This window comes from Sus scrofa, chromosome 4 (genome assembly GCF_000003025.6).
Source record: "Sus scrofa isolate TJ Tabasco breed Duroc chromosome 4, Sscrofa11.1, whole genome shotgun sequence".
NCBI lineage: Eukaryota > Metazoa > Chordata > Mammalia > Artiodactyla > Suidae > Sus > Sus scrofa.
In genome coordinates this window covers 103,428,079-103,443,859 of record NC_010446.5, presented here as the reverse complement: position 1 = coordinate 103,443,859, position 15,781 = coordinate 103,428,079, and the positions used below count along the sequence as shown (strand labels likewise).

The following is a 15,781-nucleotide window of genomic DNA, read 5'->3' as shown; positions in this document are numbered from 1 at the left end:
TTTTATCCCCAACTGAGTTAGTACCTCGTTTTCACATCCCTCCTTCCTCACCCCCTCCATACATGTCCAACGATTTGGAAAATCTCTATTAAATTCTCACTGAAATAACATAAGAAAATTAAAATTTTGAAAGTAAATTTTATCTCCAATTTCATCGTTCTAGCACTTTTTTCATTTTTATTGGTTTTGTCATACATATATATAATTATACTACATTAATCGTAACTTGTACACACACTTGTGTTTTGTTATATAATTTATCAGAAATGTTTTTCTGACACTCCAATAACCTTAAATTCTCATTTGGGAATGATATTTAGTAATCCACTGAGAAGATAATAATTTATTTAACCAGTTCCATATTATTGGGTATTTTTTGGTTTTAATGATATCATGTGCAATAATATATTTATTAAAGCTAAGCATAAAATTTAACATTTATCCTGGTAAATTTAACTCATTAGTTTTGGCCAGTTGCTACAACATATCAACAGCTTTTTGAATTTTGACTTTCCCTGATGTACTTGTGAGATTCATGGTTTTGACATCATTAATTAAAGCACTGAAAATGACAGACCAAGGGCAAAAACTTGGAGATTCATGTGTCAAAAGGTATGCAGTGGAATGTTCAACATAGCATTGTGCAAATGTTGTAGAGTGGACAAATTCATTCTGGTATATTTATAGGATGGAGTACTACACAGGAAGGAAAATGAATGGACTACCCTAGAGTGAGCACTTGAATGAATCTTGCAGACATGGTGCTAAGCAAAAGAAGCCAGACACACAAGAATACATACTCTTTTTATAATGTTAAAAACAGACAAAACTAATTTATGATGTTACATATAAGTATACTGGTTATCTCTGGGGAGGAATTAGTGATGGGGAAAGTGTGCGAGGTGGGCCCTTGAGATGCTGATAAAAGCTCAACTTATAAGCCCATAAATTCATCACATGAATGTATTCACTTGGTAATAATTCATCAAGCTCTACACTTAGGAACTGTGCATTTTTCTGCATGTATCTTAGGCTTCACTGAAAATCAGTTTTTAAAAATAGTGGTAACGGAGTTCCTATTGTGTTTCAGTGGGTTAAGAACCTGACATGGTGTCCATGAGAATGCAGGCTCAATCCCTGGCCTTGCTCAGTGAGTTAAGGATCTGGCATTGCCTCAAGCTGCGGCATAGGTCACGGATGCAGCTCAGATCTGGCGTTGCTATGGCTGTGGTATAAGCCACAGCTGCAGCTCCAACTTGACCCCTAGCCTGGGAACCTTCATATGACACAGGTATAGCCATAAAAAGAGAATAAATAAATAAATAAGCAAGCAAGCAGTGGTAAGAACAATGAACTCAAGAACTCATAAGTGATGCTAAAAATTACGCTTAAATCAATCATACAGGATTGGAGCTAGTTGGAGGTGGTAAATAGTTCTGTTTGAATACACTGAAACTGACGTGTTGGGAGAGAATTTGCTGGTGAAAATGTTCAGCAAACAGTTGTACACATGAGTCCAGAGCTCAAGGGAGAGAGCTGGACTGCAGAGGGATTTTTCTGGAAAAAGCCTAAGTGTACTGACAGTAACTGAAACCATGGGGATGGATGAGACCCTCCACTGACAAGCTCAAAGTAATGGGATGCAAGAACCTTAGAGGATCACCAAGACTTCAAGAAAGAAAGCTCATGAAGGAGATGAAGACATCCAGAGAAATGGAAGACCTAATGGGGGAAGTGGTAGGAAAACCAGAGGAGAAAAAGAGTTTCAGAGGAGAGAACAGCCAACAGGGTCAAATGCTAGAGACAGAAAAAGCTAGTGGGGTGCTGAGAAGTCTCTATCAGGTGTAACAGCGAGGTCGCCAGTGACTTTGGTGAGAGGAGCATCAGTGGCACCATCAGATCTGTACAGAAGGAATGTGAATCAATGTCCTAGATGGGGTTAAAGTTTTTTTTGTTTGTTTTTTTGGTTTTTAGGGCCACACTCACGGTATATGGAGGTTCCCAGGCTAGGGGTCCAATAGGCGCTACAGTTGCTGGCCTAGGCAGCAACACCAGATCCGAGCCATGTCTGCGACCTACACCACAGCTCACGGCAATGCCTGATCCTTAATGCACTGAGTGAGGCCAGGGATGGAACCTGCAACCTCGTGGTTCCTAGTTAGATTCATTTCTGCTGAGCCACAACAGAACTCCTAAATTAAAGATCTTGATACATGCACCCCTATGTTCATTGCAGCACTATCCGCAATAGCCAAGACATGGAAACAACCTAAATGCCATTGACAGATGAATGGATTAAGAAGATGTGTTATATATACACAATGGAATACTACTCAGCCATAAAAAATGAAAGAATGCCATTTGCAGCAATATGGATGCAACTATAGACTCTCATAATAAGTGAAGTGAGTCAGAAGGAGAAAGACAACCATATGATATCATTTATATGTGACATCTAAAATATGGCACAAATGAACCTATCTACAAAACAGAAACAGACTCACAGAACAGAGAACAGGCTAGTGGTTGCCAAGGGGAGGGAGTGGGATGGATTGGGAGTTTGGGGTTAGTAGATGCAAACTCTTATATTTAGAACGGATGGGCAATGAGGGAACACTATTATATTTAGAATGGACGGGCACAGGGAAATATGTCCAATCTCTTGGGATAGAACATGAGAAAAAAAATGTATATATGTGTGTGTATATATGTGACTGGGTCACTTTTCGCTGTATTGCAGGAATTGGCACAACATTGTAAATCAACTATAATTTTAAAAAATAAAAATAGCCACTATCAATCAAAAAATAATTAAGGATCCTGAACGGAAATTATCCCGCATTATCTGAAATGCAATCACATGTATCCTTATATACATGTATGCTTATACAGGGAGGATGAGGAAGGTCAGACACATACACACTGAGGAGAAGGTGATGTGTGTGAAGACACCGCACCGAGATTTGAAAACACTGGCCTTGAACACTGGGCGATGCAACCACAAGCCAAGGATCAGTGGCAACCACCAGAAACTGGAAGAAGCAAGGAACGGATTCTTTCCAAGAGGCCCTGGAGGGAGCATGGCCCTACTGACACCTTGATTTTGGTCCAGATTCTGGCTCCACGGCCATGAGAGCATAAAGTTCTAATGCTTTAAGTCACCAAGTTTGTAATAATTTGTTAGAGCAGCCACAGGAGCTAATAAATCTAGGAATAGTTTAGAAACAGCCCAACTACCTGGGACAGAGATAAGAACAGAGTGTGCTACACACACACACATGCACACAACCAACAGTACAGACTGACTGACAGGGTGAAATCTAATGTTGAAGGGTGGGCCATCCAGCAGCAGGACCTTATGGTACAGGTGGCTTCGTTCCTGTGGAATCCTTGGTGGTCATCTGGCACCTCTAACTCAGCACGTGCCTAAAGGCTTTCCTCACACATGGCACCACTTGTGGTGACAAAGCCGAGAACAGAACCAAGCAGAACCCCAAGCTTAATAAAGGGAAGAGTTGCACTAGGGCTGTGGGAAAGTAACAATTCTCAGAAACATTGCTGGGGTTGGAGCTCTTGTCAGGAGTGAAAAGAAATGGAGTAGAACTGACTTCTTGCTTGAAGAACCCAGCTGGACACGGTGCAGATTCAATGGCCAGGACGTCACGGATTTGCTGGCCTTGGGAAGGGCTGGAGGTAAGCCAGCAACAGAGAGGCGAGTCAGCTCCAGGGGAGTGACCTGGACACTGAGGAATTCCACTGAATGCAAGCAAGTCAGAGACTCCAGGTTGTAGAGGGTGTAGCTCAGTCCTTTAGTTACACCACCAGAGCCCTGAAGATACTGGTGACTGATTGCATCTTTAAAAGGTAAATATTATTTAATTACAGAATTTTTTAAAAAAATATAGTTGAAATGAACTTCTTTGCAGAACAGATACTGACTCACAGATTTTGAAAAATTTGTGATTTCCAAATGAGACAGGTTGGGGAATTTCCAAATGAGACAGGTTGGGGAGACAGGTTGTGATTTCCAAATGAGACAGGTTGGGGGATGTACTGAGGGTTTGGAATGGAAATGCCGTAAAGTTTGGTTGTGATGATTGCGGTCCACCTATAAATGTAATTAAGTTCATTAAGTAATTAGGAGTTCCTATCGTGGCACAGCGGAAATGAATCCAACTAGGAACCATGAGGTTGCAGGTTCGATCCCTGGCCTCACTCAGTGGGTTAAGGATCCGGCATTGCTGTGAGCTGTGGTGTAGGCCGAAGATGTGGCTCAGATCTGGTGTTGCTGTGACTCTGGCGTAGGCCGGCAGCCATAGCTCTGATTAAAATCCTAGCCTGGGAACCTCCATATGCCATGGGTGTGGCCCTCAAAGGACAAAAGCCAAAAAAAAAAATTTTAATTAAAAAAATTATAGCTGATTTACAATGTTGTATTAATTTCTGCTGTATCTCAAAGTGATTCGGTTTTATCCATGCACACACATACATACACCTGTTTTTATATTCTTTTCCATTGTGGTTTATCATATAACACTGAATGTAGTTCTCTGTACTGTACAGTATCCCCTCTATAGACAGTAGCTTACATCTGCTAACCCTGACCTCCAGTTCCATCCCTCTCCCAACCCCCTCTCCCTTGGCAACCATAAGTCTGTTCTCCTTGTCTGTGGGTCTGTTTTTTGGTTTGTAGATAAGTTCATTTGTGTCATATTTTTGTTGGTTTTTTTTTTTATGGCCACACCTATGGCATATGGAAGTTCCCCAGCCAGAGTTCCAATCTGAGCTGCAGTTGCAATTTATGCCATAGCTGTGACAATGCCAAATCCTTAACCCACTGCACTGGGCCAGGGATCAAACCTGTGCTTCCACAGACTTGAACCGCTATAGTTGGATTCTTTTTTTTTTTTTTTTTTTTTTTTTTTGGCTTTTTAGGGCCACACCTGCAGCATATGGAAGTTCCCAGGCTAGGGACCAAATCAGAGCTGTAGCTGCTGGCCTATGCCACAGCCACAGCCACGCCAGATCCAGGCTGTGTGTATGATATACACCATAGTTCTTGGCAACACCAGATCCTTAACCCACTGAGCAAGGCCAGGGATCAAACCTGTGTCCTCATGGATACTAGTCAGATTCATTTCCACTGAGCCATGACAGAAACTCCTTGTAGTTGGATTCTTAACCCACTGTACCACAGCTGGAACACCTGTGTCATGTTTTAGATTCCACATATAAGTGATATCACATGGTATTTGTCAGAAAGGAAAGACTGGATTTGAGTTCACTGGCATTATCAATAAGGATCAATAAGTTTTTCTCAAAAATTGCACTAAGTCATGAAAATGAATATTCTCTTAGCATCACAGATGGAGATGACTGACAGAGGCACCAGTGGAGGTTTGTGAGTAGACACTCTCAAAAGGTTAAGGACACACAGTCTCCCCCAAGATACCTCTAACTCCCCTAAAGAATGCTCCATTAACACCATTAGCATCCATTCATCATGCGATCCTTTGATTTGAGGATTTAGGACAAGGACCCTAGCTATTGTATTTTCTGCTTAGAAGTTGGAAAAGGCAAGCCTTCCACTCAGAACTCAAGAATGGTCAGCATACTTCATAAAGTACTCCAAGCAGTCAGATTCAGGTCCCTCTTAGCACAAGCCTTGGCTACATGACAGCTTATTTCCTGTTGCCCTCTGCTTTTGACAACAATGCGAGCCGTCCCAGTGATCAGTATGTTTCGCCACCTCTGATTGTGATAGTGCAACCTGAATTAACCTTCCTGTGATTTAGAACCAGTGGGTCTGAATTTCATTATAGATATGACTTCTACACTCTTCTCTGCTGGGGCACAGGGATTCACTTGGAGGGATGCTGTAATTACTATGCAGATTGCTTTCCTATCATTTGATTGAACCTTCAGGAAGAAGGAAGGTCATTAATGTAACTTCTTCCTCCATTTCTCATTTGAGGGAATCTGGAAGCAGAGCCAGGCATAATTTAGCATAGCTCAGCCCACTGGGCGTTTCTCCTCAGAAAGCATAAATAGAGCGCTGAAGTTCTGAAATGGATGGTAACCACAGAGTCAGTGGGATTCTCCAAAGACCCATTTCTTGGAAATAAGTTTGCCAAGTGGAGCAGGAGCCACAGCTGCTCCTCAAGCTGTTCTCACAATCTCACCTGCTTTGTCATCCAGCCGTGGTGTCAAGCAGAGGGAGGTCTTTCTCCGTCTCGTGGCTGGTGTGAGGGTGGGCACCGCAGAGGTGAGTTCATGCGTCACCCTGTGGTTCTCTTTAGCAAGGGAGCTGCAATTTGTGTCAGACCCACAAGAAGCAAAATGGACATCTCTACTGCATTGGCCATGTCCTTCTATCCCCAGAGCCCTCTTAGCATCAGCCACTAAAAGCAAGTCACGTTTGCAGAAGGCAAGAGATCTGTCAGGCCAACTTCTCCACTGCAGCTTTTGGTCACCATACCCTAAGATGGACATGGCGCTGTGATCCCACTTCCTTCTCCTCATCCAACCAATATACCAAGAAAGATATAAAGGACATTTACTGAAATATCAAAATTTGTAAGAGATAAGAATCTAGATACCCCGTAACAAAGACTGGTAAAATAAACTAGAGTACATCTACGTAATGGGATACTACGTAGTCAGTGAAAAGAGAGAGGTTGTTAACATATGCTGATATTAAATACTTCAAAAGACATTAAGTGAAAAAAGGTTCAGAAAGTATGCATGACAGGAACACTTTATGTAAATCATATATATACATATATATATGCACTAGGACATTCATAACATTTTTTCTAGAATGTTCAAGAAAGTGTCAACAGTGGTTTCTTTTGATGAGACAGAAATTTTTATTTCTGTACATTTTTATTCTTGCTAAGTATATATTGCTCTTGATTGTATAATATTTTGCCCATGTTTCCCTGGCCACCCCTCAGAGGATCTTTCCAGGCTCTTTCTCTTGATTCCAAGACAAGTTTCTAGGGTTATAGAAGCTGTATTCTGAACACAAGCACCCAGCACAGTGAACAAGTGGGGCCGAAATCCAGCCTGCGGTGTGCTTGCCTGGCTGTGAACCCAGCACCATGCTGCACACACACAGAGGCACATCTTTTCTAATTCCCAAAATGCCACCAGCTGTGCAGTGCTGGTGGCAGCTCTGCACAGCTCTTCATCTTACCATTCACTGCTAGCACCTCTATTTGTGGTACAGTTTGATTTGGTCCTTGCTTCTACCTTGTCTCAGATCAACTTACATCTCAGACCATCCTTCACGTCTAGCCGCCTGCCCCTAGTCTAGGGCTCAATCTAACTCCAGAGTCCATCCACGGCCATGCCCAGCCCCAAACTCAAGCAGCCCTCTTGACTTACCGGAAACAAAGGCAGGTGAACATACTCATGTTGCCCCAACTTCTGCATGTGAGAGTGCCAAGATTTAGCATTTAAGGAGAGTCAGCTCGTAATTATCCACACAAATGGCAGTGAGCATTGGCACATATTCAAAAGAGCAAATGATCACAAAATAAGGGCTTTGGAGAGATGTCCATGGAATGTAATTGGTGATTATTTATTTGGCCACATCTGTGGCATACAGAAGTCCCCAGGCCAGGGACTGAACCCACTGCAATGATCGAAGACATAGCAGTGACAATTCCGGATCCTTTAACTAAGCCACCAGGGAACTCCTGGTGATTCTTTGTAATAATAATTTTTATAGATTTTTCCACCATTGATTTGCTTGAATTAAAATTAACTTGTATTCTGTTTCACATCTACAGAATACAGTAGGACTGAAGGAAGACAGAGCAAACCTAACAGAGATTAAATCGATCAGAAACTAAAGATTTGTGTTGGATAATCAAAGAAGGGCTGAGTTCACCACATTTAAAACTGTTCTCTGTTATAACACAGCAGTCTTTCTGCAAAATTAAATATTCAACCTAAGGCCAAAGTAGCATTTCCTGAAAATGTTTTATCTTTAATGAAATACTTGTGTGTGTGGCATTAGTAAATACGATTTTGCAAAGCATCTAAAACCTCTTATTTTAGTAGTAACCACCTGAATCTCTAAGTCAGCTTCAACCCATCTTCTCTGGTCTAGTCTTCAGAGGGAAGCATCACCAGTTTATCAATTTCTAGGATGCTGGCACTCAATATCACTAAGTAAGGCTTACTGCCTTGTCCTAACTAAAACCATAAATGGAACTTCACATTTTGCCTATTGATTTTCAGGCTATGGTATCAAGAAATTGGGATTTTCTGCTATATTGATCATGTGTGCCAACTATGTATGTGTTTACTCATCTTTTACGATGGTTATGCCCAATCTAGAATATTGGCCCATGTTACCAGGTAGCATATCCACAGACCAATACTGCTCCTTACCTGGCAGAATTAAGTTCACATGTTAATATGTGGGCCTGTCAATATGACCCTTCCTCGAAAAAGCATAAAACAGATCATTGTTTTCTACAACTAGCGAAGTATCGAGAAGCAGTGAGTGTCCCTTCTTTCTCTCTCATATTTTCATGAGGCCTCCAGCGTCCCACACCCAGCAGTCTTCTTACTACAAGTGGCCCCCGAGTTTACAGGAAGCACAGGCAATTTAGAGGAAGGACAGGCAGCCTAGCCCATATCCAGGCCCTTGGGTTGAATAGTAAGCTGCAGCTTTGGCTCACCAGATGAGTTTGTCAGGCTAGAAATGTCCATTTGAGCAGATGTGTTTTCTGTTTTTAGAATACAATTTAGAGAAATGGAATGGTTGTCATAGTGTAGGAGTTTTGGTGAGAGTTTTAGATTCAGTAGAGAAGGAACCAAGAGGTACATACACAAGCAAGGAACAATAAAGGCGTTTCAGGATTTCACAAGAAACTGATGTTTCCCCCTCATCCTTTACTGCAAAGATTTTAAAGAAGCAGAGATGACAGCTCCAGTTGCTAACAGCAAGTGCCATGTAGAGGCAACCAGAGTTGTTTTTTTGATTAAAGGAGCCTGGCTTGTAACCAGTTTACTGTTTCATGCTTGACAGCAAGAGCGGCCAAGCCAGGTTTGGCTGGGTTTTGAGCCGAGACTGGCCACTTACTGGCTTTGTGACCTTGGATTAGAGGTCCATTTCCTTAGCTATACAACGGGGTTAATAATCCCATTATCATCGGGATTATATCAACAAGGACCTACTGTATAGCACAGGGAACGCTACTGAATATTCTCTAATAACTTATATGGGAAAAGAATCTGAAAAAGAAGGGATAAAATACATATGTATAACCACCAATTTGCTGTACACCTGAAACTAACACAACATTGTTCATCAACCAAACTCCAAAATAAAATTTAAAAAACTTTTAAATAGCACCTACCTAATAAGGTGATTATGTATAATAATACATGGAAAGGGTTTAGCACTATAGCTGACGTATAGAAAGTGCTCAATAAAAAATTACTTATCAATAAGCTTAAGTATTGGAAAACAGTACATCCTCTTAAGCAGGCTAATCCACCTTGAATCATTTTCGGCAAATGCTCTCCTTATAGACTATATGCAAGTAAATTCTAATCAAGCCCAGGAGAAAGGATCATAAATTCCAAATCAGCGGTGGCTTAAATAAATGAGGTGTCGCTGCTTCCTATTGTCTGGGTTAATACCGCCCTCCTTTTGTACAGATAATTGAGAGCTGAATGTAGTCTAAATAAAATGTTAAAGCTGTAATGCCCAAGTGGAACTTATTTAAGGAGTGATTATGGTTAGAAAATGGTCTGTAAAAATAGCTCCCGTCCTTACATCACATTGCTTGTTTCCAGCGGTGCCTTCGAGCCTTTCTGACAAACGGGCCTGCCCTCCTGCAGACCCGGGATTCTATTCTGCCTCGCACATCCCCAACACGACTGCCAGCTGAGTTCTAATTGCAGAATCTTCATTACCAGGGATGATTGAAACTATAAAAAGAACCCAGCTGAATTTTTCACATCCTGCTGGGTGAGCACAAGGACCGGCTCGCCTGTTCCTGCCCCCTCCTCCCCCAGCAATTATCCGTGGTACATGTGTGGTCCGGTCTCGGCAGGAAGCTCCTAGGGGTTGATAGATGTTTCCTCCCTTCTGCTCTGAACCTCCCTCCTCTGAAGGCAGGCTGATGACCATGATAGATAGGCCTGGCCTTCCTTCATGGCTGCAGACAGGATCTTTATTTCTTAATCTCCCCCACTCAAGTATCTTGCTTATAGCCACCTGAAGTGTAAGACCAGAGGGAGATAACATATTTTTCCTGTCCCCTTGGGCCCTTGTGACAACATATTGTGACACTGTATTTGGGGGGGGGGGCGCTGAACCCACTGCATATGGAAGTTCTCAGGCCAGGGATTGAACCCACACCACAGCAGTGACCATAGCCACTGCAGTGATGACACCAGATCCTTAACCCACTGTGCCACTAGGGAACTTCTGGGGACTTTATCTGTAAATCAGCCTTTTCCAATTATATTCTTTCTGTTAGTCCATCAACAAGCATTTGTAAAGCTCCTATTCAGTGCTGGGTACTGCGTTAATTGCAGCAAATGGACATATTTAGAAGCAAGAGGCCATTAAAGAATTTAAAATCTAGTTAGAAAGCAGTAGAAGACAGGACTGCTGTTGGTTCTATAGCTAGTAACTTTAAGAATCAAGGGAGTGATTTATGTAAATTTTATATAAAATTTATGCAAAGTCTTTTTCTATCTGTGTTTGTGTGCATGTGTGAGAGAAAAAGAGACAGAGGAAGAGAGAAAGAGGACAGAGCACATGTGTCTGTATATCTAGAAACAGAAAGACAGAAAAAGAAATGTCTGGAAAGATGTTGACTAAAAAAGTTAAGTTGCAGCTCTTAGGAGCTGCATAGCAAACTGCTTGAGCATAGCGTCTTGGAAGACACAATGTAGGTTTAAATCCCAATTCTGCCATTGACGGTATTACTTACTTTGTCCGTGTTGTATTTAGCCTGAGTCTCAGTTTTCTTCAAACTGGACAGTAATTTGTCTCCTACAGAGTTCTCATCAGGATTAACTAGGAAGATGTGCATAGAGCCTTTTGTAGTGCCTGGTGGCTGTCCTTTAAATATCAATGCTCAATACATGTAACCACTTACAGTGATGAGCTATTGAAAGAGGAGAGGATGCAAGGGGAAGTCTTGGAAAAGGCAAGACCTGAATGGGTCCTTGGATAAGGGTGACGATTTGGCTTCTAGAAGGGAAGGCTGGGGGTGTTCAGGGTTAGGGCAACATTCTGAGCAGAGGCAGGAAGGAGCCTTATCGGTTTTCTGAGAAAGAGAAAGCTTGGGTGAAGTGAGAAACAAGGTTGCATAAGAAGGGCACTCGAGATAGTGGTGAGCCTCAGGAATTTTGGTTATTGTCCAATAGGGAAAAGAAAGCTCTTGAATGTGTTTGAGGCAGACAGAATTTCATCAGTTTAATGTGTCAGAAAACTGCCCTGTCAATGAGTAAACAAGTGATGCTGGAAGGGGAACAAAGGCAAGATGGTGGCTAAGATGGTGGGATTTTTCATCTTCCCAGCTCCACCCCAACAAAAATAGAGATGACAACTAAGACTGCAAAACAAAGAAGAAGCAAGCAACCAGGCAGGAAGGCAGCAGAAGGAAGGCAGTCCAAGATCCAGAAAAACTAGAGATTACTAACTAGTATTCACCTTTACAAGGAGGAGAAGGTGTTAAGTTTGACAGCCTGCTGAGATTTGGGGGGTGTGGGGGGGTGGCTTTCAGTTTCTAAATGGTAGTAGAGGTGGCCTGTGGCCAACTCCCCTTGAGAGGAAGAGTCCCACTGAAGAAAACTATTCTGAAAGATTTCAAAAGAGATGTGTCCTGAGTGGATAACTGCCCAGCCCTAACACTGTTGAGAGACAGGATAACAGAGCCCTGGGCCAGCAGGGGGTGGTGCATTAACATTATGTGAGTCTAGAAGCCTCTGCAAGGAGGAGCAGGTGGAGTGCCGTAAGAGCCAAGGATAGGCAAGGTGTCCCTTTCCCCTGGCTTCCTGTCAAGAACGCAGCACTTCTGCAGAACAGAAACAAACCAGTGCCAAAGACAGGAGTATGGGGACTTAGACTATGGGGACAAGATCGCCTTATGAGGAGGCAACCATCAGAAATGGTCAAAACCCAGGCTCTCTCTGATCCATGGATTCTCTTCCCTAGGGGGCCATCTCCATCCTCCTTCAAATCAGCAGGAATGACACAAATGAGAGACTGAGTTAGGCTTCTTTCCACTAAGGACACTTAAATAGCCAAATAGCTGACACTTGTAAGGCAAAACAAAATCACAGAGGCAAGTATCCAGAGAGCTGAGGAATGCAGCTACTATTAATAAATAGAAATCCATACTAGACGGGATAGACACCTTTTAAAAATGGAAATAACTATAATGCATACAATCAAATAAGGACAAATAGTATATTCATATAGGATGAATATGGTGACTTTTTAGAAGATCAAGGAAAAATACCACTTAGGAAAAATATAACTGTTTAATTAAGGAGCTCAGTTGAAGAGCTAAAGAACAGAATGGATACAAACAAATCTGAATCAAATTTGAACAAAAGATTGGGTTGAGGGACTATTTCACAAGGCATCAGGAAGAAATAAAGTGAAGAAAAATAAACCAGAAAAGGAAAGAATAATAAAAGCAAGAAGTAAGTGTTTTAGGATCCCTGGTGACCTGGTGGTTAAGGATCTGGCATTGTCACTACTGTAGTACAGATTCAGTCCCGGGCCTGGGAACTTCCACATGCTGCAGATGCAGCCAAAAAAAAAAAAAAATTTTAAATAAGAGTTCCAGAAGAGGAAAAAGGTAAACAGAGGGAGATATGGGCTATTGTAACCCTGTGGCCCCCAGGGTATCACACCTCATACACTGTAGAGTTAGTCCTCTCACATTGATGCTGAACTTGATCATGGATCTTACTTTGACCAACGGGATATCAATAAACATGAAGCGAGAAGAGATGATGTAAGTACATGTGCTAGGGGCACACAGGATCATGTGACCTACACTGATTTACTTTGACTGATGGAATATCCGTCAACTTGAACCAAGCAGAGGAAACACTAGTGCACACTGCTCTGACCATGAGAGTAAGCCTCGTCTAGCCTCCTTGAGGATGAAAGACCTTATGAAGAGAGGGGTCTGGTCATTCCTGTTCAGAGAAACCCAGTGCCCTGGATTCCCTTCAGCTGAAAAAGCAGACACAAGAATATGCCCAGTGAAACCAACAGAATTACCCAGCCAACTCAGACCCTTAAATCACTGTTGTTCTTTTAAGCCACTATGTTTTGGGGTAATTTATTATGCATGCAGCAATAGATAAGTCACAGAGGAGATATAGGTGAATAATGACCTAAAATTTCCAAGGTAAAAGATTTTAGACAGAAATAAAAATATTTGAGACTGAAAGGCTAGTAGAGTACAAAACAATAGGAATAAATTAATTATCATCTAAGGTTATTCCAAAAGGCAGTTCAAGAGCATGTAGAAAAAAAATAAAATAATACGAATTCATTTGATATCAGATTTCTCAGCTGTGACACTGAAATCAAGGAGTCAATGGCGTATTATTTTCAAGGAGAAAATAAGGACTTTTAGAGTTAAACTGTACCATTTAAATATGAGGTTTCAATAAAAATGTTCTTAGGTAAACAAAGCTATAGAACTTTAACATCGAGACACCCCTAAAAATACTCCTGAACCAAAAACTAGTAAGTTCTCAAAAAGTTACATGTAATCAATCAAAGCAAATATATATAATATATGACAAATGTATATATAACAAAATATAAATAGGAAGAAAAGCAAAATTTTATTTGCAAATATTTATAAAGTAGATAAACTTTATAGTACTTACTTACTCTTACCTTATTTTTAAAGAAAGAGTAATGAGTAAAAAAAAAATGTGAGGAGTTCCCATCGTGGCTCAGTGGTTAACAAATCTGACTGGCATCCATGAGGACACAGGTTCGATCCCTGGCCTCGCTCAGTGGGTTAAGGATCCAGCGTTGCCGTGAGCTGTGGTGTAGGTCGCAGACGCAGCTCATATCCTGTGTTGCTGTGGCTGTGGCATAGGCCGGCGGCTACAGTTCCAATTCTACCCTTAGCCTGGGAACTTTCATATGCCGTGGGTGCAGCCCTAAAAAGAAAAAAATAAAAAGTGAGATGATACAAATAAATAAAACAGACTAATAATGGAAAAACACCTAAAGACAGAACAGGATCTTAAATATAAAGAACATCATGAATAACTCTGTTCTTTAATAATAATAAATTTGATAACATATTTGAAATGGTGGGGGGACTCCTCAGGCAAAATTCTTGAGGCGAGAAGAAACAGAAAATTTGCATCAACCGCTATAAATTAAAATAGTCCTCAAATGCTTTCTACCTAAGCACACACGGATACACACACACAAAAGGAAGTTTTACAAAACTTTCAAGGAATGGATAGATAATCACTGTCATTAAGACGTTCCAGAAAAATTCAAAAGGCTGAAAACTGCCTAACTCATTTTATGAAGCATATACAAACCAGGTTCCGAAACTGGATGAGGCACAACAAAGTATCTTCCATACTAGTAAGATCCAATTGAAAAAATAATATAAAATACTATTTAAAAAAATTTTTTTTTTTTTTTGTCTTTTTGCCTTTCCTAGGGCTGCTCCTACGGCCTATGGAGGTTCCCAGGCTAGGGGTTGAATCAGAGCTGAGCCACTGACCTACACCAGAGCCACGGCAATGCAGGATCCTTAACCCACTGAGCAAGGCCAGGGATCGAACCTGCAACCTCATGGTTCCTAGTCGGATTCGTTAACCACTGCGCCACGACGGGAACTCCAAAACACTATTTTGTAAAATATTATTTACAACAGCAACAAGGCAATAAGGGAATCTAAGAATCTAAGAAAAAGGAACTTCACAGAGAAAAAAATTCACTTCTATAAATAACATACGTGAGTAAGCATAAATGAAAAGGTAAGCCACCTTCATCAATGGGAAAACTCAAAATTATGAAGAAGTTATTCTCCCCCAAATTTATCTACCTAACGTAGTTTCAATGATATCTTCAAAACAATATTTGAAAATATTAAATGTAACATAGAATAAAAGTCTATAGGTAGTAAAGCAATTTTGAAAATAATGAGTAAGTGGCAAGAGAGGGATGAGAGGAAAGAAGAAGAGGGCTCACTATACCAGATATTAAGCTCATTTTCATTTAAAAAAATTTTTTTGGCCATGCCCATGGGTGACTCCAGCCACAGCAGTGTCAATGAGTCATAGCAGTGACAATGCCAAATCCCTAACCACTAGGCCATCAGGGAACTCCCCAGATATTAAGTTGATAATATAAATCTGCAACAATGCCATCAACAGATAAATGGATAAAGAAGATGTCATACAAACACACACAGAGAAGAATATTAGCTGTAAAAATGAATGAAATAATGCTATCTTCAGTAACATGGATGGACCTAGAGATTCTCATACCAAGTAAAGTCAGACAGAGAAAGACAAATATCATATCTCTTATACACGGAATCTAAAAAAATGATGTGAACGAACTTATTTACGAAACAGAAATAGGAGTTTCCATGTGGCTCAGGGAGTTACAAACCCAAGTAGTATCCATGAGGATGGAATTTGATCCCTGGTCTCGCTCAGTGGGTTAAGGATCCCACGTTGCCGTGAGCTGTGGTGTAGGTCACAGACACAGCTTGGATCCCATGTTGCTGTG

The 15,781-nt window shown here is 41.2% G+C and overlaps 1 protein-coding gene across 2 annotated transcripts in view; it reads right to left on the bottom strand.

Moving 5' to 3' along the window:
- Positions 1-15,781, bottom strand: part of VTCN1 (V-set domain containing T-cell activation inhibitor 1) — a 194,301-nt gene that overhangs the window by 140,988 nt on the left and 37,532 nt on the right. The window lies entirely within an intron of this gene.